This window comes from Phasianus colchicus, chromosome 4 (genome assembly GCF_987193195.1).
Source record: "Phasianus colchicus chromosome 4, bPhaCol1.hap1.1, whole genome shotgun sequence".
Classification (NCBI taxonomy): domain Eukaryota; kingdom Metazoa; phylum Chordata; class Aves; order Galliformes; family Phasianidae; genus Phasianus; species Phasianus colchicus.
Genome location: NC_143439.1, coordinates 7,313,306 through 7,337,799, shown reverse-complemented (window position 1 = coordinate 7,337,799; position 24,494 = coordinate 7,313,306). Strand labels below are relative to the sequence as shown.

General features: G+C 38.1%; 1 long non-coding RNA gene across 23 annotated transcripts in view; it reads left to right on the top strand.

Moving 5' to 3' along the window:
* Window positions 1–24,494, top strand: part of LOC116226148 (uncharacterized) — a 213,213-nt gene that overhangs the window by 86,476 nt on the left and 102,243 nt on the right. For 19 of the 23 annotated variants that reach the window (XR_004166253.2, XR_016465749.1, XR_016465748.1 and 16 more), the window contains 2 exons: window positions 13,744–13,784; window positions 15,336–15,457. This is a non-coding gene — a long non-coding RNA (uncharacterized LOC116226148). The remainder of the gene's footprint in view (window positions 1–13,743; window positions 13,785–15,335; window positions 15,458–24,494) is intronic. The other 4 variants (XR_016465751.1, XR_016465755.1, XR_016465754.1 and 1 more) reach the window with 1 other exon arrangement.

The window sequence follows — 24,494 nt, the reverse complement described above, 5'->3', positions numbered from 1 at the left end:
AAAAAGCAAATTAGTTTTCCAGTTTATCGCGAAGTTCATTATGAGAAAGGTAATAAATAATAAGGTATTTTATTCATGTGTGGATAGGTGCCATATGTGAATTAACCAGGGTGCTATTCCTTAAATTTGCTATTTTAAAATCATTAGAGCAAAATTGGCTATTGTTAGGAAATAAAACAGATTTTGATCGTTCTGCGTATATGAATATGAAGCAAAGCAGGTAGTTGCAAGTCTGATCCCAACAAAATTACCTGGCAATAAGGCATTTCACACCTACACAGCACTTAGTAACAAAGCTCTGAAGGAGAAAAGAAGATTAAGCCTGATAGAGAAGAACTTCTACCTAAGATGCATGCATTGCTTCTCCCTTTGTCAAAGGAAAGGTGGGCTCAGGACCCAGTGCTCCCTGAATTATTCATGCTGCCTTTTGCATCTCACGTCTTTAGGGCTGAGCACTGGCAGGAGTTGTTGTTAGCAGTACCACAAACCTAACGGAGCAGTAGCTCAGTGAAAACCTGCTCAGCTGCTTCTCCTGAAGTGTTTTCCTAATTACAGCAAATCGCTGTGCCACAGGGCCTACTATGCTCACCCCACAGCAAGCGCACCCAAGGAGGTGCTGTGAGCCCTTCCTCTGGGATAAATCTGAAGCTGAGGCTAGTCAACACCTCCCCAGAGCTGGGTGAGAGTGACAATTTATAAAAGTATCGAGGGAAGCCTTTCACATTACCGAAGGGTGTTCCAAAGACAAATTGGTGTCAGCAAGTTCTTCCTCACTTTTTTTTTTCATAACGTTTTAGTCTAATTTCCAATTACTTGAGGAATATGAGAGTACATTACCTTCAGCACTTAAGATTTGCTCCTGTCACCTCCTTGGTACACGTTGAGTACTATTGAGCCAAATTTTGAGCTGCTGGAAGTTGTGCAGCTTCACTGGTTTCTGGGAAATTGTGGTGCTGCTTCCAGACTGTGGTCTCACTCCCACTGTGGGCCAGCAGTAGGACTGTAGCAGCACATTGAGAGCACGTCTCAGCCTTAACTCTGGGGTTTTGTGTGGTGTTTATGTATTAAACTATTCATCTGGGTTTTGTGTAATGGGTAGTTTTCTGTAATATAGGCTTTCTGTAGAGTTTTTGCTTCGACTGCTAGAAAAATGAAAGGATATTGGAGATTGTAAATCAGTGATTTATGGTGTTCTTTTTTAGAAATTCTAGGTCTATGGGTAGTGCAGTAAAGTTTGCTTACTTGCAAATCTAATTTGTTGCCAAACATTTGTGTTATTTGGAGGATTTTGCTTTTGCAGTCAAATCACTCTTCTACTAGATACCAACTCAAGCCCTGATAATTAACACGTTGCAAACATGCAATTAAGGCAAATCGGATTAAAACACATAAGAAAAATGGAAGCATAATTTAATTCCAGCCATTGTCAGCCTCTTCAAGAATTATTATGCAGTTGGCCTCCTCCTGTGCAGCTCTGTTTTAGCAGAGTGTACACTGTTTCGCACTGCATGCAAAGTAACTAAAAAAGAAATGAGTCTTTAAAAAGGAATGCTCTAGTTTAAACAAGCCGATGGGGGCTACTTAGGCAAAACTAACTGGTGACACTGCGTTTATGGTAATAGACAAAGGGAGCTGACTCAAAACAGTGCAGAAAAAGCATGCTTGATAACCCTACATTGAAAACTGTCCTATTATTATTAATAATAGAATACTTCTCCCCCTTAGAATAAGCTTTTCATTTTCCTTTGTAGTCAGGTTTTTGCCTGAGCTCTCCTGTTAACATCTTGCCTGTGTTTTTCTTTGGATCCCTCTGGCTCCTTCAGACAACTCAGTAGGGATCTGCTTTTCCTTCTGTGTTCTGCCAGAGTTCATTAGGGTGTCATAGACTGTTAATAAAGCAGGATTTTCTATCTACCATATAGAATGGAGTAATATTGTCTTTAATCAAAAGTAAGTCTACTAGGAAGCTATTCCTATCTGCTTCAGCCCTCCCTCTCTACTTATAAAGCAGTGTGACAGGGGACAGTGCTATACAAGACATTGTTTCCAGAGCTAGTTTTTCAGTTGAATGAAGCATTTTGCAAAGGAACTGCATATACAGCATGAAAGAAATAATCCCTCTGCTCGCAGAACAGGGAGAGGCCATTCAAGATTCCCATACAAAATATCTAACCTTTCAACGTGACCTGAATCAGATAATAGATTTGGTTTTTTTTCCATTCATATCAGGCGTGATGTCAAAACTTTTATGGGAATATTCATGGAGAGCAATTTGTTTCATGCCTGTTTTCTGAAGTTCTCAATCTCGCTGCTTAAGCTGAAAGATTTCTGGGAAAAAGTGTGGGCTTGATTTAATACCACTAACTGTAAACTCAGAGCTGCCTGATTCTGCAGAGCATCGGTGTTGTGGCAACAAAGTGGCAGACATCTCAGGGAGTGGCAGGGTGATCGTTTAGCTACGTTTTTAAAAAGTTTAAACTTGAGTTTGGAAGTGTCAGTTGGCTTTCCTTGTGTCCATACTTTGTAAACCCTTATTGGAATTGAACATTTTCCCCTGTGTAAATGCTGAGCAAAATTTCCTGATCTCCTGTCTTATTTGTAGTGCATACAATTTAAAATTAATCCTCCTGCTCATCTGTAAAAAACAAACAAACAAACAAAAAACCAATATGATACTATTTTTAGACAAACCTGCCTGCGTCTAGCTGTTATTTTAGCACAGTACTTGGGCCTGGGTTTTGTACTGAATCCTGTTTGTAATAGCTATTAACAACAGAGTGATGCTACGGTTGGCGAACGGTGTGCGCATCAAAAATAAGTGATGTTTTTTCAACTTAAAAAATATACCGCCGTAAATGACATTCCTCATTTAAAGTTCCATAATTTGAGTGGGTTAAATCAGGGCAGATGCTATATGCACAAATTTAAAGTATTTCTTGAAAGTAGTCTTCAAACGACTACTTTCATTTGTCCTAAAATGTAAAGTCCTAATTTTAAGTGAGAAAGAATGAGTCTGTAAAGCTTTGTTTTGTTATTATGGATCTCACTACTGATTTCTTCTATGAGAAATTGTCGTCACAGAGAAGAAAAGGTTGAGAAATGGGTGTTGGAAATTTAATGACAGAAAAAATCCTCGAAGATTTATTTGATAGAAAAGTAATATACCAAACCAAGTAGCTGAACTGTCCAGCCCAAACTCAAAATGACGAATAACAGAAACTATTTGTTTGTCCTCTACTAAATACTCAATTTATTGATCCATTTGATCTTCTCTGTTTTAATTTTGCTAATTGTTTGATGTTTTGAAAGCAATCAGGTCTGTCTGGGGGAAATAGGAGGGTTTTTTTTTTTTGAGACTGTAAGCATAGCAATTGCTAAACTATTTGTCTTATAATTTCAAATGTAGCTTTGGACAGTTAAATTATTAGTAGGGAGTACCATATTCTGATATGACAATCATTCCTTAATCTACTTGTCATGGTTAATTAGTAAGGCAGAATAAACTGTAGTATCCTTGAGACTCTGTAGTCAACCTGGCACCTTTGTGCCACCGTGCGAACATTTTAATTACGTGACATTTTCAATTAAAACTGCTTACAGATACAGGCATGTTTATCTGACCCAGTATTGAGGAAACAAAGCCTTCACATTGCTCGTATAGTGTATTGTCTATCTGGAAAAGACTAATTGAAGAACACGTGTATGTAACAAAAATACCACTACAGGAAAATCCTTAGTGGTTAACTGGTTTCCTGCATGGCATTTTTCTTGCTTAAAAGGAAGTGTGTTTTTTTTTCCCAGCCCCTCATAGTGACCTTCTGTCTGTTAGAGTTGGAAAAAGACAGTGTTCGTAGTCACCTTCTTAAAGATCTTGCATGTGTCTTTTTTACAACGCAAATCTAGGTGGGGACTTTGATAATGAAATAGCAGTAAGCTAAATCTTGGCCTGTTCTTCTCCTGTCTTATGGTATTTCTGAGTATTCTTACTGTCAGGACCTTTCTGTCTCTAGTTATCTCAGTGTTTAACTTAACTGTCTGAAGGTTGTATGGAAAATGCAGACTGATACTCTTCAGTGTGCAACCTGGATTGTGTGGGACTTCTGCCTAATATGGTATTAATTGGGGACTAATGATAAACATTCATAAATGTGCGTGAAGATGAGAAGAGTGGTGTTAGAAAGGAGATTGAAATACCCAGAGTTATTTCTGAGTTTTCTGTAAGATTTTTTTTTTGCTGTTTCGAGTTGGATTTTGAATCTGAATTTATATCCAATCCCTGGTAACTGCAGTTTGGGCATCAAATATCTTTGGCATTTAGGATTAGTTTGTAGAGCAGGTAGGAAAAGAGCCAAAGCTTCAAGGCAGTGAGAGAGGATGGGGATAAAAGCTGAGAAAACCAGGCAAGTTGCCAGCTGTAATTTTTTAAGACACAAACCTGATCATATGAATTTGAAATTCCTTTTGCAATATTCATTGTTTTCCATGTAGTTGCTATTTTGCTGCCTTTTTTCTTTTGGTGCTTTGGGATGTGCTGAAGGAATTATCTCCTCAAACTACCAGCCATTAGTGAGTTGTGCGACATAGAAGTCCCTGTGAGTATTGCACCCAAACTTCTAAATAACAAAGCGTGTAACCTCCCTTGTTGGAGACTGAGAGGGATTGTGTCTTGTCCAGTTAAAAGTGGAAAGCACTTTTCGTGCACTTGGCATCTCCAACACTTAAAAGTTAAATTTTCATCCTTGTTAAAAAAAAAATTAATTTTTATCTCAAACTTCCTGGGCAACGAAGTCTTTTGAAGTAGCTTAGGAATCATACAAACTGTACATGCAAAAATCTCCTGATGTCTAGTGACCTCTGATCCTAAATGATAATTTAATTTATGGAGCATGAAAGTCAAAATAGAAGTAATTTTTTGTTGTTGTTCTGGAGAGCAGTGGGATATTGAGTCAGGGATTAACTGTCTGCTGTTTTTCTAGTTTCAAGATGCAGTCATTTCTAGATAGATGTTTACTTATTTTTAAATACACAATTTGACTTAATAAATTGAAAAAAAATAGATATATGTAATGAAAGCTATTTAAAGTGAAAACAGAAGTTGAAGTTTATCAAGGGCACTCAGAAGAGATAGGATAAATTTACTAGCTTCTGTGAGCTGTAATTATTGAAATTGTTTTGCAGCACCTCAAGAACAATTGCTTACTGTTGATCTGAATTCACACTGTCCCTGATCTCACAGTGTCAAAAAGACTGAAGAAGGATTGAGATAGATTCACTTTTATCTCCATGTGCACCTGAGTGCAGGACAAGGAAGTACTGAATGTACATTAAAACATTTACATTAAAATGTACATAAATTTACATTAAAACTGTGGCTACTCAAGGAAGTGACTATCTAGCAACCAGCTGGAATTCAGCTGTGGCAGATGCTCTAATGCAAAGATTCCAGAATGCTGTACAGTACAAGCACACGTTCTCTATTCAAAGCAGATTTTTTTCATTTGTATGTCTTGTATTCTTTTTTTTATCGAACAGCAGTACTTAGGTTAGTTTGTATCAAACGTCTAAGCAACTCACTGATGAGAGTAATTTTTCCCTAACTGAGAAATGAGTTTATAATATTTGTTTTGCATTGTGACAGATTGAAAAATCATTTGGATTTGAAATTGCTAATTAATATGACATAAATAAAAAGAGGCACTATTTCAGATAGATGTCACTATTGTTGATAACACCTACTACATTCTTTGTGCCGATATGCTTGTAGGTTGAATACTGTATGACCTTGAATGTCACAGGCTGAAGTGCTGCTGTCTGCAGCAGGGAAGAACTGACACTAGCAAGCACCAAAGTGAACGAGATTTAATTGTTTTAATAATACTTTTAAATGAATAATAGAATTACTTTTCATTCCAGACTGACAAGACAGATTCCAGAGGATAGGCACTGTCCTCTCCCTAATTCTGCAGTCCTTTTGTTTTGGAACAGTTGTCTGTTTATTGTAGTGCACGCTACTTTGCAGAAACTGCACATTGAATAAATCCTTGTTTGTAGTAGAGCCAGCTGATTTGTAATGCTGTCTCTTCATACTCATTTCAAATGACTGTTAAGAAAGAGCACTGCACATCTACCTCTCTGCCATATTCCTTCAGCAGTACTCAACAGATATGTTGCTGCTCTGGTGCAGACATGGGAAGTCAGTTCCATGTCATAGAAAAAAATGAAATACTGGCATTGACTTCAGAAAAGTTTGTTTTGTAACCATGAACATTACAGTGTCTACAGCTGAGAGCTCTAATAAGCATTTCTGCTTCTAAAAGTTTTCATCGGTTCTTTCCACAACAAGAAGCAATGCAGAGGAAGATTCTACATTTGCCTTTGACATGGTTGCACTTCTCTCCACTTAAAAATGAGTACGAGGGTACAGGAATATTTTTCTAATCACAAGTAAGTGTAAATCCTCCCAATGGTACTGCTGCTCTCTTACAAGGTGTACCTTAACTACTGTGCCAGAGAAACCTCAGAAATTTTAAAGAAAATGGAGCCTAGCAAATACTTTTCTTCCCTGTACAAAGTATGAGTAAAAGAAGACTAAATGATGATTTCACTGTATCTGGAGATGTGATTGTACAGCTGAACCTTAAAATAGCAGGTGATCTAGCTCTAGAAGGAGATAGTAATCAAGTGATCAGAGAAGTGTTTGAGTTACAGTAATCACATGTGCAAGCATAGGTACAAGTTGTAGCCATTGCTGTTTTAGTGCAGAGTATGTGCTTGGATGTAGGTTCCATATTGGCAATGGAATAAGCACTCTTGTTGCAAGGTGATGGGGCTGGGGAAGGGGAGAGCTAGCCTGACTTGCAACAAGAAAGATTTAGCTTCTGCTGAAATGCTGGCTTCTATTAGACAGTGTAATCAATGAAAGGATTTAGGAGCAAGATCATATGGAGCTCGTCTGAGCACAGAAAAAGAACATTTATCTGCATTTATGTCCTTTGCTGCTGTTCATATTTTCAGCTGGCTCAGTGTCAATAGCAGCTTTTGATTCTGTTAGCTTTATGCAGGGAGAAATCATACCTAGATGATAGATGATACTTGTGGATTTTTCTTTGTCTTTTTTTTCACATGCAGTCAGTCAGCGATGTATTAGCAGATTATTCTCCTGCAATATTGAAAGATACAAGGCAAATGTAACACAGGTAGTTGAGAAGTAGATATACATTCAATTTACAACCAGCACTGAGTAGTTTATCTAAATTACTTATGACGTTAAATGGAGGTGAACAAATGCATGGCATGAGCTCAATGTAAGAAAAAAACTGCTCCATTTGAATGGCACGGATACAGTGCAACGTGTCAGACTGCTAACCAGTTGTCACTTAGTTCTGTCAAAGAGTGGTGCAATTTCAGACATTGCTTTTAGTGGGGAGGTGTTTGGTATTCTCTGGTTTAGCAGGCTGGTCATTCCTTACATATACCTGAACTAAGTACATTAGCATGGAAAATGTTTTATTCAAATGATATTTTTACTATTCACCTATGGACATTGATTCTTTCTACATTAATGGCCCTCAACCCACAGAGGGCCTTTATTGAGGAACTTGAGGGTAAATTATGCCAAAGCACGCGTTTGCTGTGCCAGTTATTTTTATAATTCAAATACAGACGATTTCTGAAAGATCATATAGTCATAGAAACATAGAATTGCTCAGGTTGGAAAAGACCTTAAAGCTCATCAAGTCCAACCACAACCTAACCATACTACCCTAACACTAATGACCCTCTGCTAAATCATCTTCCTGAGTGCCACATCCAAACAGTTTTTAAACACATGCAGGGATGGTGACTCAACCACCTCCCTGGGGAGCCTATTCCAGTACTTAACGACCCTTTCTGTAAAGAGGTTTTTCCTGATATCCAACCTAAACCTCCCCTGGCACAACTTAAGGCCATTTCCCCTCATCCTGTCACCAACGAGAAGAGACCAACCGTGCTCTTGCTGTAAGCTCCTTTCAGATATTGGAAGAGAGCAATAAGGTCTCCCCTCAGCCTCCTTTTCCCCAGACTAAACAGCCCCAGTTCCTTCAGTCTCTCCTTGTACGGCATGTTCTCCAAGCCCTTCACAAACCTTGTTGCCTCTCTTTGGACCTGCTCCAGCACCTCAGTGTCCTTCCTGTACTGAGGTGCCCAAAACTGAACACAATACTCGAGGTGAGGCCTCACCAGTGCTGAGTACAAGGGCAGGATGACTACCCTAGTTCACCACATCATTTCTGATACAAACTGGGATGCCATTGGTGTTCTTGGGAAGGGTTTGTTTACAATGGATACCGCACCAAGCAAAGGAATTGTGGTGTTCACCTGGTTTCATACAATTTGTGGATGTCACTGCCTGGTAATCTTTCTATGTGCTATCTGAAATTAAGTCTGTGCTCTGTCTTGACATATACCAGGGAAGCATATAGGTAGTCATTCTAATAGTTAAGTTCAGATTGCCATATTGTCACTGTTAGTTAAAAATATTGAATCTGTGCAACTTGTTTAGATTACTTGAGGAGAATTGAGTATGTGGTACAATTGTGAACATCCTTGACGTAATTGGTCCTGTGTTTTGCTCCTGATGAACAAATTTCCACTCCTTTTCTCTCTCCCTTACTCACCACCAAAAAGAAGTGTGTTATGAAAGAAGCCAAGGAAAAGATCGCGTGGCATTGTTTTCCATCCTGTTCAGTGGAGCAGAGCTACTGTCTCCTCTGTGCCCCGCCAATGTCAAAGGCTACTCCCCTCTCCAAAAAGAGCAATCATATCATTTCTACTATCAGGTGTTAAGGGTTTGCTATGGGGAAAGAAAATAGAAGAAAGTGACCTATGGGTTTCCTCACTTTGTTGTGAAAACAACTGAGTACTTCAAGAAGAGGGCTCAGTCTACAGCAATTAAATTGTTTCAGATATTAAATGATATGTGGGAAATTGACAGCTTTTTTAGAATAACAGTGATATGTAAGAAGTGTCTGCTCTCAGGCTGGTAAAAGTTTAAAGTCTTCCAATGATCATCATAGCAACAAGAATTTTTGTAGAAAAGTGGCATGCAGAAGGAGAGTGCTGGCTTGTAATGTGCTTGAGAACCACCCCAAGAATGAAGTCTTCAGTGCTGATTACATGTACTTGCTCAGTGTGATTTTTAACAATCTCTACTTTCACACATTTCTGCAACAGTGTGAGAATATTCTAGTGGCATGGATTTTAAAAAGGATTTTGCAAAAAAAAAAAAAAGAAAGAAAGAAAAGAAAAGAAAAAAGCAACTTCAGTATGTCTCAGGGGCTTGTTTCAAACCGTAAATCACTGTGTCCTTTTGTAGGCATGACTATCATGTTGCTTATCTGAATTCTTGGAACAAAACTTCTTGCTGTAAATTGTAATCTGTGCCTTTTTTTTTTGTTGTTGTTGCTGAATTTGCTTCTCATAGAGCCAATCAGCTTAAGGAAGGCATTTGTGTAATTTTGGTCATGTCTTTATGTTAAGAACATTGCTGCACAGCTTCTGTCTATTTCCCTAACGTGCACAGAGAATGCTGGATCCTTTATTCATTTTCAGTGCTGTTTCTCAGACTTCAACTTCTTCCAACGATGACTGGCTTCATTGCTGATTCATATGGAGATGCGGCAGTCTGCTTTGTGATGATGATTTGAAATTGAACTAAAATAAAGACCAGATAGAGTTTCCCGTAAGAAAAATAAATAAAACATCTCCCTCTCCTTTCCACGCAGTATTAAAAAAAATAAAAATAAAAATAAAAAATCAATGTAACTCTCTGTAAAGTTATCATAAGATCCATTCAGGAGAGCAGCTTTGTTTGAAATGACCTAGAATGCATCTCTGTTTCCCCTGCAATCAAGCTCAGGTGAAGCTTTGTTTTCCAAGGGAAGTCCTAAGCTTAAAGACCAGTCAGGAAATAGTTTGTCCAGTTTGATCTGTTAGTGTTTGCAGTGTTCATAATCTTACCACAGAACCCAAAAACAAAGATACAGTGTATGCTTACTGAGTGGCTGTGGGATCTGCACAAAGTCCAGGTTTCCATTTTGAAGCTGGAAGCTTTCCCTGCTGGCCCTACTGAACGTGTTTTCCCTTGATCCTGTTTCTGCTCCATATCCAAGCACCAAGACTAAGAAACCACTGGGGAGAGCATCCAGAGAAATTTGGAAGGGTAGCTTTTACCTTTCAACCCTTTTAAACGTGTTTGAACTTTCTCTTTGATTTACATAGGATTTGAGAATGGTGGAATTGATCTAATTCCTGGAGTCACAGTGAAGGCACTCTGTCAATACACATTGTAAAATCCAGATTACTCTTGTCTTCCTTATTTCCTGGGCCTCACACACAGGAACTGTGACCTGGTGTACATATACCTTAAATGAATGCAGAATTGCATTGTCTGCTCAGTTTGGCATGAGCTGACTTTAATGTTTTCCGCATATGTCTTCTCAGTAACATTGTTTTTCCCCTCTTTTTCCAATGATAATTTCTAATGTACCTGCTGCATAGATTATTTGGTAAGTTTATGGATATACTTTGGTTTCTGTGCTGAATATGTTAGATCATTCTGAACCAAGGAGCCAACCAAGGAGCCAAAAGACACCTGCAAAGATTTTTACCATCTGAATTTCTTAGTCCCTCTGTTGTTATGACAGTTTGTCTCCCATAGCATCTAGATCTTTTCTCTTGTAACAGTAAACAACTTCAGTTCAAGGCTTCAGCTGCTTCCTTTTGTCAGCTTGAGAGCATTGACAACACACTTAACCCAGCCATTCAAACATCATATTTGAGAACTGTTTTGATGAATTAAATACCAGCAATGCTTCCACCTTTGGCTAAACTAATGTGTTGTAATGTTTCTGCTAACCAGAGTGGTTCCTAGAAGTCTCTTGGGTCAGCTGCACTTTGTCTGTTGCTGTTTATCTTAAATCTAGGGCATAAATGTGGTGTTGAGAGCTTGCTTGTTATAGTTAGGCTTTATCAGGTTTGAGATGTCGCTGGCTTGATGGGTGCAGAGAAGTGTGACTAGGGAGAGAAGCATGTAGAGAGTGGTAGTGATGCCCACAGTTAAATAAGGCAGGCAGCAGCTGTTGGTCTGGATTTGTGTGTGGTGGCTGGTGTGCATTTTCAGCATCTGTTGTTGAGTCCGGTTTGTTTAACCAGCTCGTGATTGAAACTGTAAACTGGAGCTTTCAGCAATTTGATTCTGGTAAATTATTAAGTTAATTCATGGGTTTTGTTGTGAAACTACCCCTTTCATTGTCTGGCTTTCTTCTTGGATGTTGCCAACTGGAAAAAAAATGTTTTTTGGCAGTTATTACCTCAGCATTATTGGATTATAAGGATATGGTGCCTCACTGAAACGAGAGATACTGTTTATTATTGTATAGAGAGTCTGATATTTTCTAAGTTCTTTGTGGACAGACTAATTGTTTCCAAGCTGATTTTCTCAAAGAGAATAGAATGATAAATGGGATTAGAGGGATTGAGGGAACCTGTGTAAAGCTAGCCATTGGCAGTTGAGGCTGCGCAGGGAGAAACTTTATCTGTCCTTTAAAATGCTTTACCATTTAAATGGATGGGACTTGTTTCATCTGCTGGCCTTGGCAGTGTAAATGTTGTAATCCTTCCTGTGTTCCTGTGATTTCTTGGATTTGAGAAGCACCGTTTTTTGAATCCTTTTTTGCTGCCAGCAAGAAGTCAGAACTAAGGACCTGCCCATTCATTGCACTTATCTCCTCCACTTTCTGAAATTATGCCCAAGTCTGGAATTTCTAGTGCTCAACCTGTTCCAGGGGAATGTCCTACTGGATTAATGCTGTCTGTGATATCGTTTTCTTCTCTTCCTTCTACCTGAAACTTTATCTCTGCTGTGAAATGGTTTAGGATTTTGTCCCTGGCAACTATATCGCTAGCTTCTTTGCCTACTGTGGCTGAAGAGTTTTTTTTTTAATTACACTGCAAGCATCCATAAGATTAATGTCCACAGGTCCAGGGTGTGTGGGAAGGAAATTATACCAGCAGTGGCTAGCGAAAACCTCTTGTCATGGGACCTATCTGCAAATGATTTTATCAAATATGTTGTTGATAGGGAGAGAACTGTGTCTGGGGTCCTTCTAAAGGACTGTAGCCTTCCTGCATGTAAAAACTGCTCCAGATTGCTGTCACCTGAAGGCACACCCTGTCTGTTGTCCAGGTTGTTGCTGAAGGCATTAGTCAGTGCCAGCCCCGTACTGGCTTTTGAGGAATGCTGCTTACAGTCACCACTCAATAGTGCATTGAACTGTTGGCCAGTGCCCCCTGAGCTCCAGTCCAGGTAGCCTTGCAACTGCCTTGGGATCTTCCCTGGCTCTCAGCAACCAGTGCAGCTCCTGGGAGAACAAGCTCTTTCTCTGCAGCTAGTTGAGTTAGTGCAGTGGTAGCAATGGTTTTCTAGGAGGAATGTACCAGCCTCTTCCTCTTTCAGAAGCCTGATGATGGGACGACCTTGTCTATAAGATGATTATGATCACTCATTGCCTTTTACTTTGTAAAGCAAAACTTGCGAAGCCAATGATGGGTAAAAGCAAGTAGAAGCGTTTATTTAGAAAACTCAAAAGAGTATTATTGTAAAGTTGGGAGAAATGGCTAAACAAAGAAGCAATGACAACTGTGACTATATTTGACTCATGTTTAGAACTCCACTTTCCTTTCACAACAAAGAGATATTTATGAAAGCCATTTAGATTTATTGGCCGTTATCATAATCAGGAAAAAATATTTACCTTTCTACTATTCTATGTTCCTTAGTTTTAGAAAGATGTATGTCCCTTGGGTTTGGCCGGATGCAATTATTACTTATCTACACATAATTAGGACCAATTTACTGTTATTTTAGTGCTAAGCTAAAGCTTCAAGCAAGCAAGAGATTTATTTATTTTTTTTTGTCCCCTGTTCCTGGCTGGCCTCAGGTCCAGTCCCAAATTGGTGCAGGTCTCTGAGTGGGGGTAAATCTTATGAGTTGTTTGTGAGGAGCAGCTGCTGTTGTGTACCTGCCCTTTGCTGAGGCCTCCCTCCTTTCTGACCCTTTTCCTTCTTCTGCACAGGAGAAGATGGCTCTGGGTCAGGGAAACTTCACTGGGACCTTTTGCTTTTTTCTTGTCTGGATTCTGAGCTGTCCCTGCCCTCAGTGCTCCCATTGGGGTGTGGTAGTTTGATTTTCTTTGACTGATGAGTTTGCCTAATAACAGCACACAGTGCAATCCTTTGGGCGAATGTTTTTTTGTGTAAGGCTTTTCCATTGAGGAGAAATCTTTCATCTCTTAAACTGTTGCAGAGTTCTGCATGTTTTTAGTTTGACCTGCTTTTAGAAAGAAAATCATCTGGGGGAATCTAGCTTGATGACTAATTATTTGTTTGCTAATAATCTTTTAATTTTCATTCATCAGTTAATTCCTTCCTCATTAAGTTTTCAAACCCTCATCTACTAAGATCTTCTAGAAAAGTCAATATCTCTTATTTACAGTTGATCGTTGAATCCCTACATAACAGCTTTACAGCCAGCTTCTGTTGTATGTCTTGACACTTCGTCTTGGTGGGCTTCTTGTTGCTTCTTTTTCTTTTTTATTTTTTTTTCTTGTGTGAATTTATTTCTATGCATTGACAGTTACTCGTAGATTTAGTTACCTTTTGAAATGCTAGCTTCAGATCTTTTATGATTTTTTACTTTTACAGGCATCTGAAGAGACGAGGTATCTTTCTGCAACTTCACTAAGGTATCGTTTAAGATCTTTTGAGTATCAATTTTTGCTTGCACTCTTTTCAGATTCACCAATAAAGTTGCTTAATTTAGATGTTATCTTTTTATCAGGCTTGGAAACCATTTACACTGATGTGACTTTGCTAATATTATGATGTTCTCTCTAATGTTGGTTTTTTTTTTGTTTGTTTGTTTTTTGCTCATTTACATCTCTATAAATATTCTGTGAATTTACTTGCTGTGAATTCAAGTGCAAAGTATGCATGGTCATTGCTTTTAGACAGTCTTTTTCCAGAGAAGTCTTGCTATATGCTATGAAAGAAACCCAACAAAAAACAGGCCTTTTGCATATAAAGTTATTTCATACTGGTATTTGCTGTCCCAAGCTAACATATCTAAGCCTACATTCATGCTATTAAATGTTTTCTTGGCACCCATATTCTGAACACTGTTATTGGTGAATATGGAATTAATTTCCCCCAGTCACTGCCTCATTATTCCTGTATGGACAGAAAAGGGTGGGGAGTAGTGCATCAATCTCCTACAGGAACTTACTGGTGTTTAACACTTCTACCAGAAGTTGCTCTTTACTGAACAGTGACCTATATAAACTCTAGGAGATTCTGAAAAAAGGCAGGTCTCCCTACTAGAAAACACTAGTTCATTTTAATCTCATTTGTTTTTATCATATATTGCTTCCTTCTGGAAAAAAAAAGAAAAAAGAAAAAAACAACAACCAAGAAAGTCTTCTTCATGCAAGCTTTTACTTGCTTAGCATTTATTTAAAAGTAAATGATATTGCATGTTATTTTTTATACTGCATTCATCGCAACAGTATCACTGAGTGCTTTCCAGAGTATACTTTCCAGAATATGCTAGTGATGTACATGACATTTGACACGTGGTTTACTGACTTTCATCTTCACAAAGTGAAAACTGTGAGCGTAGTAGTGAGTTTAGTTTTGGAGGAGTTTGGATATAGGAGAAAATTTTCTGTAGCCTTTAATTGAAATTCCTAGTACTTTACTGACCCTTCAGCAATTCTTCCTGAATTATTGGACAGTTGATGGCTGCTGCCTTTCGCTGTTAATCCTAGCAACAGGCAGAAGGCAATAGCATTTCAGCATTTATTCTTGTTCCTTTGAAGAGCCTTAAATGACAGCCAACTTCTCTTTACTGAGAAGCAATAAATGAAACCAAGAGATGATAAAATTCAGTTACCAGAGTTAAAAAATTCACCATTCATATGGACCAATAGTTTCCACCAGATTTATAGTCACACTGCGTGACTGGTGTGACACTTGTTTTTATTGTGTGTGGAAGGTATCTACCCCCAGATGAGAGAAATCACGACTCAGGCAAACCATTGGCAGGACAAGCTCCACGTTTGCATTGCTCACAGTTTTGTTAGCAGAGATAGTTTAAATGAACGGTGTTGAGCCTTTGCATTCTAAATACTTGCATTCTGAAGGTTGATTCATTGTTTTCAGTAATGGTCTGTCTAGATATATGGATCTGTATCCTGTAGTGTGATGAATACTCAGCTATTCTTGTTCTGGTATTGCAGTGGCATTTCTTGTTGATGACAGGAACTCGTCTCTCTCTTCCCACACAAACAGAGCGCAGAATGGAGCTGTAGTATGGACTTCTTTCAGAAAGACGGCAACAAAAATAAGACTCAGAGTAAAGGTTAGCAAGTCATTTCTTATTCTGTTTGTAGGTTTTCTTTGGTGCCTGTGTACTTGTTACACTTCAGTCCTGTTAATGTTTGTACAGAGAACTTCTTCAACAATTTTTGCCTTTCTCAGTTTTACTTTGTAACTCAAACCCTCTGGTATTCATTATTGTATGTTTTGGTGCAGAGCCAGGCTATGAGTTCCAAGAAGGCCATTTTGCAAACTATTAACGTAAGAATTAATTTGCAATTTAAAAACAAATATGTTTCCTCCATTTTCATTTCTTAAATTAGCTTGAATTGTAGCATTGGGACTGTAATTGCCATGGTTTCTTCCTCAACGCCTATTCTAAAGGTCAGAAATGAATCATGGTCTTTACCAGAGTGGCTTGCAATGCTAGTAAAGCTGGCAATTTTTTTAAGAGAGACTCTGGCCTCACTACAGATACCTGGCACTGAGGTGGTGACCAGAGAGGCAGAAAGAATGTGGGATATGATGAATGAGAGAGCTTTCTGTAGCTGGAGATGCTGAGAAGTGCTGCATTCAATTCAAGAATTGGAGACATTATAGGAAGCGTGGAACTATAAAGGCAGGTGGAAGGATGCAGTTATGGGTGACAGTAAGGAAGGGGTAATAGGATGGCAGAATTATTCAAAAAAGAGAAGAAAAAAGTTTCCAGTAAAGAGGAGGAAAAACGATGACAGATGACAGCATGTTATGCTGGACTATGGAGATAGATTAATTGCAAAGTCTGGCTTCCTATTCTTAATATATTAGGGAAAAATATTGGAATTAATTCTTGCTTCAAGGATTGAAGTATATTTGTAATTGTAGTAGCATAGTTGGTTCTGGTTTTATTTTATTATTTTACTTATCTCATTAATATCCTCAGCAGGGAATTGTGGTAATGTTCTCCCTTCAGTCTTTACAGATGTCTTCTATCATAAAATGCTCTGGAAGACTTGAGCATCTAGGTAGATCATCTTTACTGCTTCAGATAAACCTTTATTAGGCCTTTCTTCCCTAAGAACAAGAGAATACTTTTTGCCCCAGTAAGTGCTTGCTGAGTTTATTCCACACACACTCTATGGTGAAAGGTCCTAATTCATTCATCTCATGATTGAATTCTATACCCTTTTTTATTACAATTCATCTACAATCTACTGGGTTATGGGACTGAGAGTGCTGAATAGTGTATTGTCAGCAATTGAGAATTTATTGTTTCAAGGCTGATAATTATGTAAGAATCAACAAAATAGTCTTTGATACCTCTACAATACTGCATGCTTGTCACATGGCCATGTATATTTAGTACTCTTCTAAATACCAAGAGACATTTTTTTTTCTTGAAGGGTTTCATCTGACACGCTGATTTGCAGTAAGAAAAACCTTATTGACAATTGATATGGTACAGAAGGTTGGCAGACTGGTTTTAAATTAAATTTAGAACAGGAAAGGATTGCAGAAAAGAAGGAAGAAGAGTTTAGGGGTAAAAAAAAAAAAAAAAGCAAGAACCAGAGAATCAGAATTTAAAGTCACACAGTCATTTGGGATTTCAGTCACTGTGAGTTACAAAATGTTCTGTTATTCATACTGTTTTAATTGGCACGTTAAACGCTTTAACAAGAACAGTTCATGCACAAGTCTCTCTTATCTTTGAAAAGATATGTAATGAAAAGGACTGTTGTGAGAAGGCAAAATGAACTTTATTAACATGGCATAATGGAAAGCATTGCACAACATACAGGTCACCATCTGATTGTCTAGGCAGTGGATTTTCCTCTTCTTACCTTTCAGAAATCATTTTGCTGGCTTATTCATCACTTTTCAGCTTCCTATGTGCAACTTCAAACTCCATTTCCAGGACCCAACTGTGCTGTTTTCCTATTATAAAAAAAGGTTTTCAAATCAGTTGATTTATTTCTGGCGTTTTTATCCTAATGGATATGAGAATGTGACTCTTACACATTACTGTCACTTAGCGCTGAAAGGGCCTAACACATCAACCCTGAGGCTAGGCATTCTTCTGTACACCAGCACTTGTGGGAATCACTGTTCATTTTGTCACTGTGCTATATGCTAGAAATACTAACATAATTCACCTGGGTGGTTTTTATAGGAATGCTGTTTCTTGCATGTCAATGCAGTTTGCAAGTTAAAATTTGTATTTCATGCTGGAAAAAAAAAAAAAAAAAGCAAAACAAGAACAAAAAAAAAACCACTTGTGCATATAACATTCCCCCTTTGTATTTTTTATCCATCCCTTCATGATTCTGGTTTCACGTTTATGAATTGCAGGTATTTCTAATACTTCCATAGACAAATCGCCACCTGAAATCTCTGTTCTCCATCTGTCCCTTGTGTTTCACAGTTGGCATACTTGAATTGCTGCTTGCTTCATGTCTGTTTAATTATTTAAAGTTCTGAAATATTTCTAATTGTTTATCTTAGGGGAATCGATGCCAACCCGTTATCTAATACCACTGCAAAAAAGCTTTTGCAAAATGGAAAGCCTTGTGTTTTCCTTGGTGAATGAGCTCTGATTTCTGTAGCCAAGAGAGTTCTTTAGTTGAAGATTAAATTTAATGTCCTATCCCCAACCGAATTAGCTCTACCTCATTTTTTAGCCAGTTGCAGCATCCTATGGTCATGGCACCTAAAATCATATGCTTTTAGGCCTCTGAAACTCCAAAAGTTTATCTGAGCAGTTCAGAAAACTCTGTTCAAAACATGATCAGATACACTTAGGCAAATTAATCGCTGGTGTAATTTCACTGACTCATCTGGAGTTGCAAAAGAAGTTGATACAGGCATATTCTGCTTCCTTTAAAAAAATAATTAAATAAATAAAAAGAGCAGGAAAGAAGAGCAAAGGACCCACAAACAATTCCTTGAATAGTTAATTTCAGAAAATTGCCAATATTTACACACAGGGAGGCTGGGGAAATGTGACAGTCACCATTAACACTGCACCTTTTCTTTACACTGGGACTATTAAACAGATGCGGATATTGAAAGTCTGACTCTCCTCAGAATTTTTATCATTGTCCTTAATTCTGATCTGAACAGAGACTTTGACCGTTTGTGTCTTTACACTACTATGTACAGTTAACATTGTTCAATGCTGACCAGTGTGTGTACTCAACTACCATGCTCTTAGCAAGAAAGAGGTCTCTGGGCTCAAAACTTAAAGGCTGTGTTGCAAGAGCTTGGATTAATGGACATAATTTCACAGGGGAAATAAGGTTTTTTTTTAATATTCTCTTGCATGATATTTTAATGAAATGAGAAACCTGAAATGCTGAAAAGTAGGAATGTAAATATAGCTCTTAGTATTCCAAGGGCTAGAATAGATTGTTTTTTATTACTGAGATAGTGACTTTGATGCCCATGTTCAGTGGAACTGAAGAAAGGCAGAGAGATCTCAGTGTCCTCGTGGGTTGATTTCACAGGAGCCTGATGGTAAATGAAGGATAATCAGCTTGTGTGGGAGAGAAATGGTCATATTGCTTCAGTATCCCTTTAGTTTTTCAACTTTGACCTTGACAGTAACTGGAATCAGCTACTTCCAAGAAGAGCAATATTCTCTTCTGTTAGATAAGCAGTTGAGAAGAATTACTCTATGGTAGATGAAAAATAATCACAATGAGAGAAATGTTTACCAGTCACAGGTACAGGCAAACTGTTCATAAAAACTTCTGCAGCCACAGTATTGTAAAATGCTTGAAATTTGTGTGTGGATGCTGCAACTGCAATCATGCCTGGAATTACCTTCAAAGTGAGCAAGGTAGCATTGTATTTCTGCAATGAACGTAGCCAGAACAACCTCCGTAAGTATATGGCTGCAATCATATAGAACTTATGTCAACTTAAAAATGAGAGAGGTTTTAATGACAAAATGAAGAGAAGCTTCTAGGGGAGGGTTGCAAAGCCAGCCCCAGAATGTTAGTGTCTTGTCCTTAGTGCAGCTATATGATATATCTGAGTCTTTCTTCTTGGTGCAAAGCAGCATCTGTTTTGCAAATAAAGTGCTAAATACTGGTTTGAGAGCAGATGAGTACATTGTTACTGATGCTTGACATTAATACAAGTTTGTTTTTTTTCTGTCCTGATATAAATTTCATCAAACCTTGTGTAGTCTTGTGCTGGGTAAACTGGTAGAGGTTGCATTCCAAACAGTGTCTCAGACTAGTCTGTCTCAGGTGGATAAACATTTTCTTTCCACCCAGCATTGTAAACCTGTTTTTTCTTACCTGTTTATACTAGCCTAGGTTCATGCAGTCACTGAAAGAGATGTCTATACTGGGAGTAGCACTTAGACGCTCAGCTGGATCAGGGGGCTTGTTTCACCAAAAATTAATTGCTCTGTTACTGTTTAGGTTTGGGTTTTTTCCTTCCTTCTGAGCTGTTTATCAGCCAGTTCAGTTTTCCAATCCCAAAGTTACTTTGCTGTTGCCAGCAGTGGAAATGTGCAGACAGAGGAGCTAAAGGCCTTTATTTTCAGCAGCAGCATTAAAAATAAATTAATTTTAACCTATTTTGATGCTGTAGCAATTTATACCAAAAAACGTATTTTATGTATCTGTCTAATGCAATCTATGAAGGGAGGAGGATCATTTTTTTAATATTTGTCACAACCTTTACTAGATATAGATCAGACTACAGCTGATTTTTCATTGATTTCTAAAGTTGTTGTGTACAGTACGTATCTGTGATGTATGATTAGAAAAATCCATTTATTTTATGTTTTTCAAGAAATTAAAATCAATATGCTATATTCAGTACTAATATGACTACATGAAATGACATCAATACATTTTGTTCTATTTGCAAATACATTAGGAATTTTCAGGAACTTGTGGTTTTTTTTAGAGAGAATAATATATGAGCTCTGGGGAGCTGTAATGACAGTTTAATCTGAAGATTCAGCCATCTTTGGTTTATTTTGCTACCAAGGCCCCAAGATGGAATTAATTTTGTCTAACTTGCACTAGTCTATTTTATTTCTTCACTGTGCTTTTGCAAATGGAATTGAGACAGATTTCAAGTTCCAAGGCATTTAAAAATGATAAAATATTTATTAGCAAAACAAACTTCTAAAATAATTATAATTATGACTCTGGACAGAATCCTAAAAAATACTGAAAAGATGCATGACTTGGAGCCAGTTGAGAATGGCCTTCTGAATAGTATGGTGAAGGCAAGTGTTGTAAATGTGCTTTGATGATCTTACAGACATTCAGATAAGAAAGCATGTATGACATAAGAAATTTCATTTATGTTATGGGCCCTTGATTATTTAACTTTTTCAGCTTTTTTTCCTTCCCCAAAGATCTGTCAAGGAGAAAGTTTAACTTCTTTGCAAAGAGTCTGTATGACTGTTTTTTGTTTGTTTATTTTTGTAGATTTATACTGTATTACTCCAATGCATCAGGGCTTCATGAAGTTTTTCTGTGCACCACCAGGACTTTTTCCTGCCCCTTTTCTTTCTTTCCCCATGATAGCATGGCTGCAGTTAGTGAATGACTTGAGGCTGATTTGTTTCGTGTTGTGGTTTTGTTTTGTGATTGTTTTTTTTTTTTTTTTTTTTTTTTTCCTGTTTCCCACCCCTGAATCAGCTAGACTGGTTGCAATTAGTGACGAGTTACAGTCAGAATATATGTGTGAATAGACATCCTGAATCCACCAAATATTCAAGCATCCGCTTGGTGTGCTTCTGGCATGCTTTTGTTTAGACTGATTGCCATTGCCTTATTTAGGCTCAGCAGGAAATTTGCTTTGAGAATGGAATGGCTGTTTTTTGGGGTGGTTTTGACTGATTGCTTCAATTTTTGCAATACTTTGTAGAATGAGTCATGAGCCTCACTGGATCAGCCTGAGGTGTTATCTAAATAATCCAGTGTCATTTCAGGGACCTCAATCTCTTTCCTCTTCCTCTGGCACATTAAATTCCTGTAATTTCTGTGTGTGCCTTACTAAAAGGCATGATTTACAGTACTGTGTGGAACAGATGTTGTGAATATGACATCTGTACTGTGTTAGTGCCTGTGGTTGTGGGAATCTAACTTCAGTGGCCTCAGGGCTTGTTGCCATCTCTTGGTCCAAGAGACTAGTCTTAGCAAAGTTTACATGCTCTAGACAGTGAATACCACCACTTCTCCTTACCCTTGTTAAAAAAAAAAAAAAAATCCCAAACAAACAGCTAGGCTGTGCATGGATTTTGGAGATCAAAATGTGTTTCCTTATCCCTCCTCCTTTATCCACATCCTCTGTTAGTCTGTCTAACAGCTGTACTGTGGTTCTGGAGTCTTTGGAGAGAAAGGGGTTGAAAGCAGGTAATAGTTACACACATAGGGTCACACTTCACCTGTCTCTCCTCTTTGATTTGTGCATGCAGAGAATCCCTGCAGAAATCTCTGCAGAGTCATGCTGCTTTAATTATTGTGGGGGTCCCCATCACGCCCAAGAAGAATCGGAAATTATGAGGGGATCTTGGCTGGGGCTCCCTTCTGAGCTGGGAGTTACCTTGCTATCCTACACAGCGCTTTGAGGAAAGCACGTGGAAATGATGCTACAGAAGAATTTTTCCAAACAGCTTCCAGCAGGTTTAACTGCGATAGTGGATAATCAGTGGCTGTTAAAGTCTGAGAGCAGAAAAACTCTGGCTGAGATTTGACATCTTCTTCTGAATGGGAGCTAAGCAGAGAATACCGGCTTTGATCTTATAAAAATATGGAGGCTGGAGGCTGCCTTTTAACTGAAGGCATTCAAACTGTATAATTCCCCGAATACTTGTGTAGCAGACACTTGTCACTTTATAAAAAGTGGTAAATAATCCTATTATGTGCTATAGTTGAATTTATAAAGGCTGAGTTAGGGACCTAATTCAAACCTGTTTATTCAGAAAAGCACTAACTGTATTTTGAAATGAACTCTGCACAAACGGAAATCTGAATCCATAGAAACAGATACTGGATCCTGGAGTGAGCCCAGCTTTGTTGAATCATACTATATATATCACATACTGTACCAAATGCACTTCATAAGTATGGGTATATTCAGTGCTTATCAGTCAAGTTTCCGGTCCTTGAGGGGTTTCCTAAAGGAAATGCATTAACCTTATTTGAGACACTTGTCTTTTCTTAGATATGAAGTACAGCAAGAATATTAAATTTTGTTGCAGCATAAAGTACTCTAAAGATTGCCAAGTATCCTTTTCCTTTTTAAAATTTCTAAGCTGTCCTTCCTTTGTGTGCTGTTTTCTGGTGATTGATGGCAGGTAGCATGGGGCTGTTTGCTGATGGAGTCCTTAAATAGAACACCAGACAACTTTGGATATACCTGACACTGGGAGGTAGGGCTTATCAGCAGCTCTGTCTTGTTCTCTGGGAAAAGGGCAAAGAAAGTATAGTATAGGAAGTATAAACATTAGGAAGTCTCATTTTTCACCTGTGTTGCTGTCAACTTGAACAAAACTTGAACGCAGATGAGAATCCAGTCCCAGTGTTTAAACCAATGCTGGCTGTAATCTAAAATCATCTGTGTAGTTAAAAATGTCTTTATAATCAAAGGCATTGAGTACATACAGTATTGATTTTTATCCAGTTCTCAAAACTGTCACTGGTGTAGGAATTTAATAGCAAAATTAAAACATTTTGGCTTGGGCCATTCTTTGTGCCTTCTTGATGAATCGTAAGTTCACCCCTTAGTTACATCATGCTTTGTTTTAGTTTTTAAATTTTAATTTTTTTAATGTCTTCATAAGATAACATAGCTTTACCATTTTCTCTGTTTTCTCTTGTTGTCTGCTTTTGCAGCTGTCATCATCTGTTAATTCTTTTCTCCTGATTCTTTATCACTCAATAAGTGACAGTTTTGATGCAATATGGACTAAAATGGAAATGATGGACGAGAGATTGTTGGTTGTGAATTTTGTTGTTGTTTTCTTTTAATATAAAAATAAGCTGACAATTTCTTCTAGTTACCCATAGCAGTTGATAGCAGCACTTGGCTGAACAATGACAGAATGGTAGGAGTTGTAGTGGAACCTCTGGAGCTCGCCTGGTCCAAACCCCTGCTAAAAATAGGCTGACAGTTCCAGTAGAAAAAAAAGCTAAGGGCACAATAGTGGAAAGAGGAAGTATATTGCATTTCAAAGATTTCCACTTACAGTATGAAGATGGTATGGTTAACTATTTTTACTTGGATTTACTATTTTTACATTCTGCTTTTTGCTTTTGTAGGAAGTGGACTTCTCTACAAGTTGCACTTCCTACACTTAATTTTTCATTGAAGTTCAGTCATGGTAATTTTCATGACCAGAGGCCTTAAAACTTACAGAAAGAATGGTAAATCCAAAAGGCTATGCACTATATTTTCCATGTTGAATGATGAGAAAGTCCTATGCTTTAGTTTCTCTGTCAGTGCTACGTGTATTGAGGCATAGGTTGAATTATCCTTGCACTTTAAAATTAAAACTAGTTGGACTAATAAGGGACATTTTAAGTGGTATCATCATGTCAAACTGCACTGCAGGTGAAAAATTGATTGATGAGTTTAGAAATGGAAAAAAAGAGATTGCAGAAGATGAATGGGATCAGAGTGCAAACAAAATACAGAACACCTGCATCTGTTATCTCACTACCTTTCCTGTGATACCAAAACAGGCTATTTAGCAGCAGTGATAATCCTTCACTTACTCTTTGGCCTTGTCCATGCCAGTCCAGTATCCTGGCCATGGTCAGTTCTTTTCATACATTATATTTCTCCATGCAGGGAGCTTCTATTAATAATTACATTACCAGTTGGGTTCATTGTGAGCAAAAGTACTGTGAAGTCTTCTGCTGTGCTGTACAAAGGTGAACAGGTTTCAGTGGTGGAACAGTCCCTAAGGTAGATCTGATTTCTGCATTGTTGTAGCAGAACAGAGCAGTCATTGCTGGGGAGGATCTTTTTTTGTCTGCTTTCTGCAGTCAGTTGAACAGAGGTCAGATTTGTTGGAAGCTGCTTAATTGTACAGGCAGCACTGCTCAGACCATGGAGCACAGCTT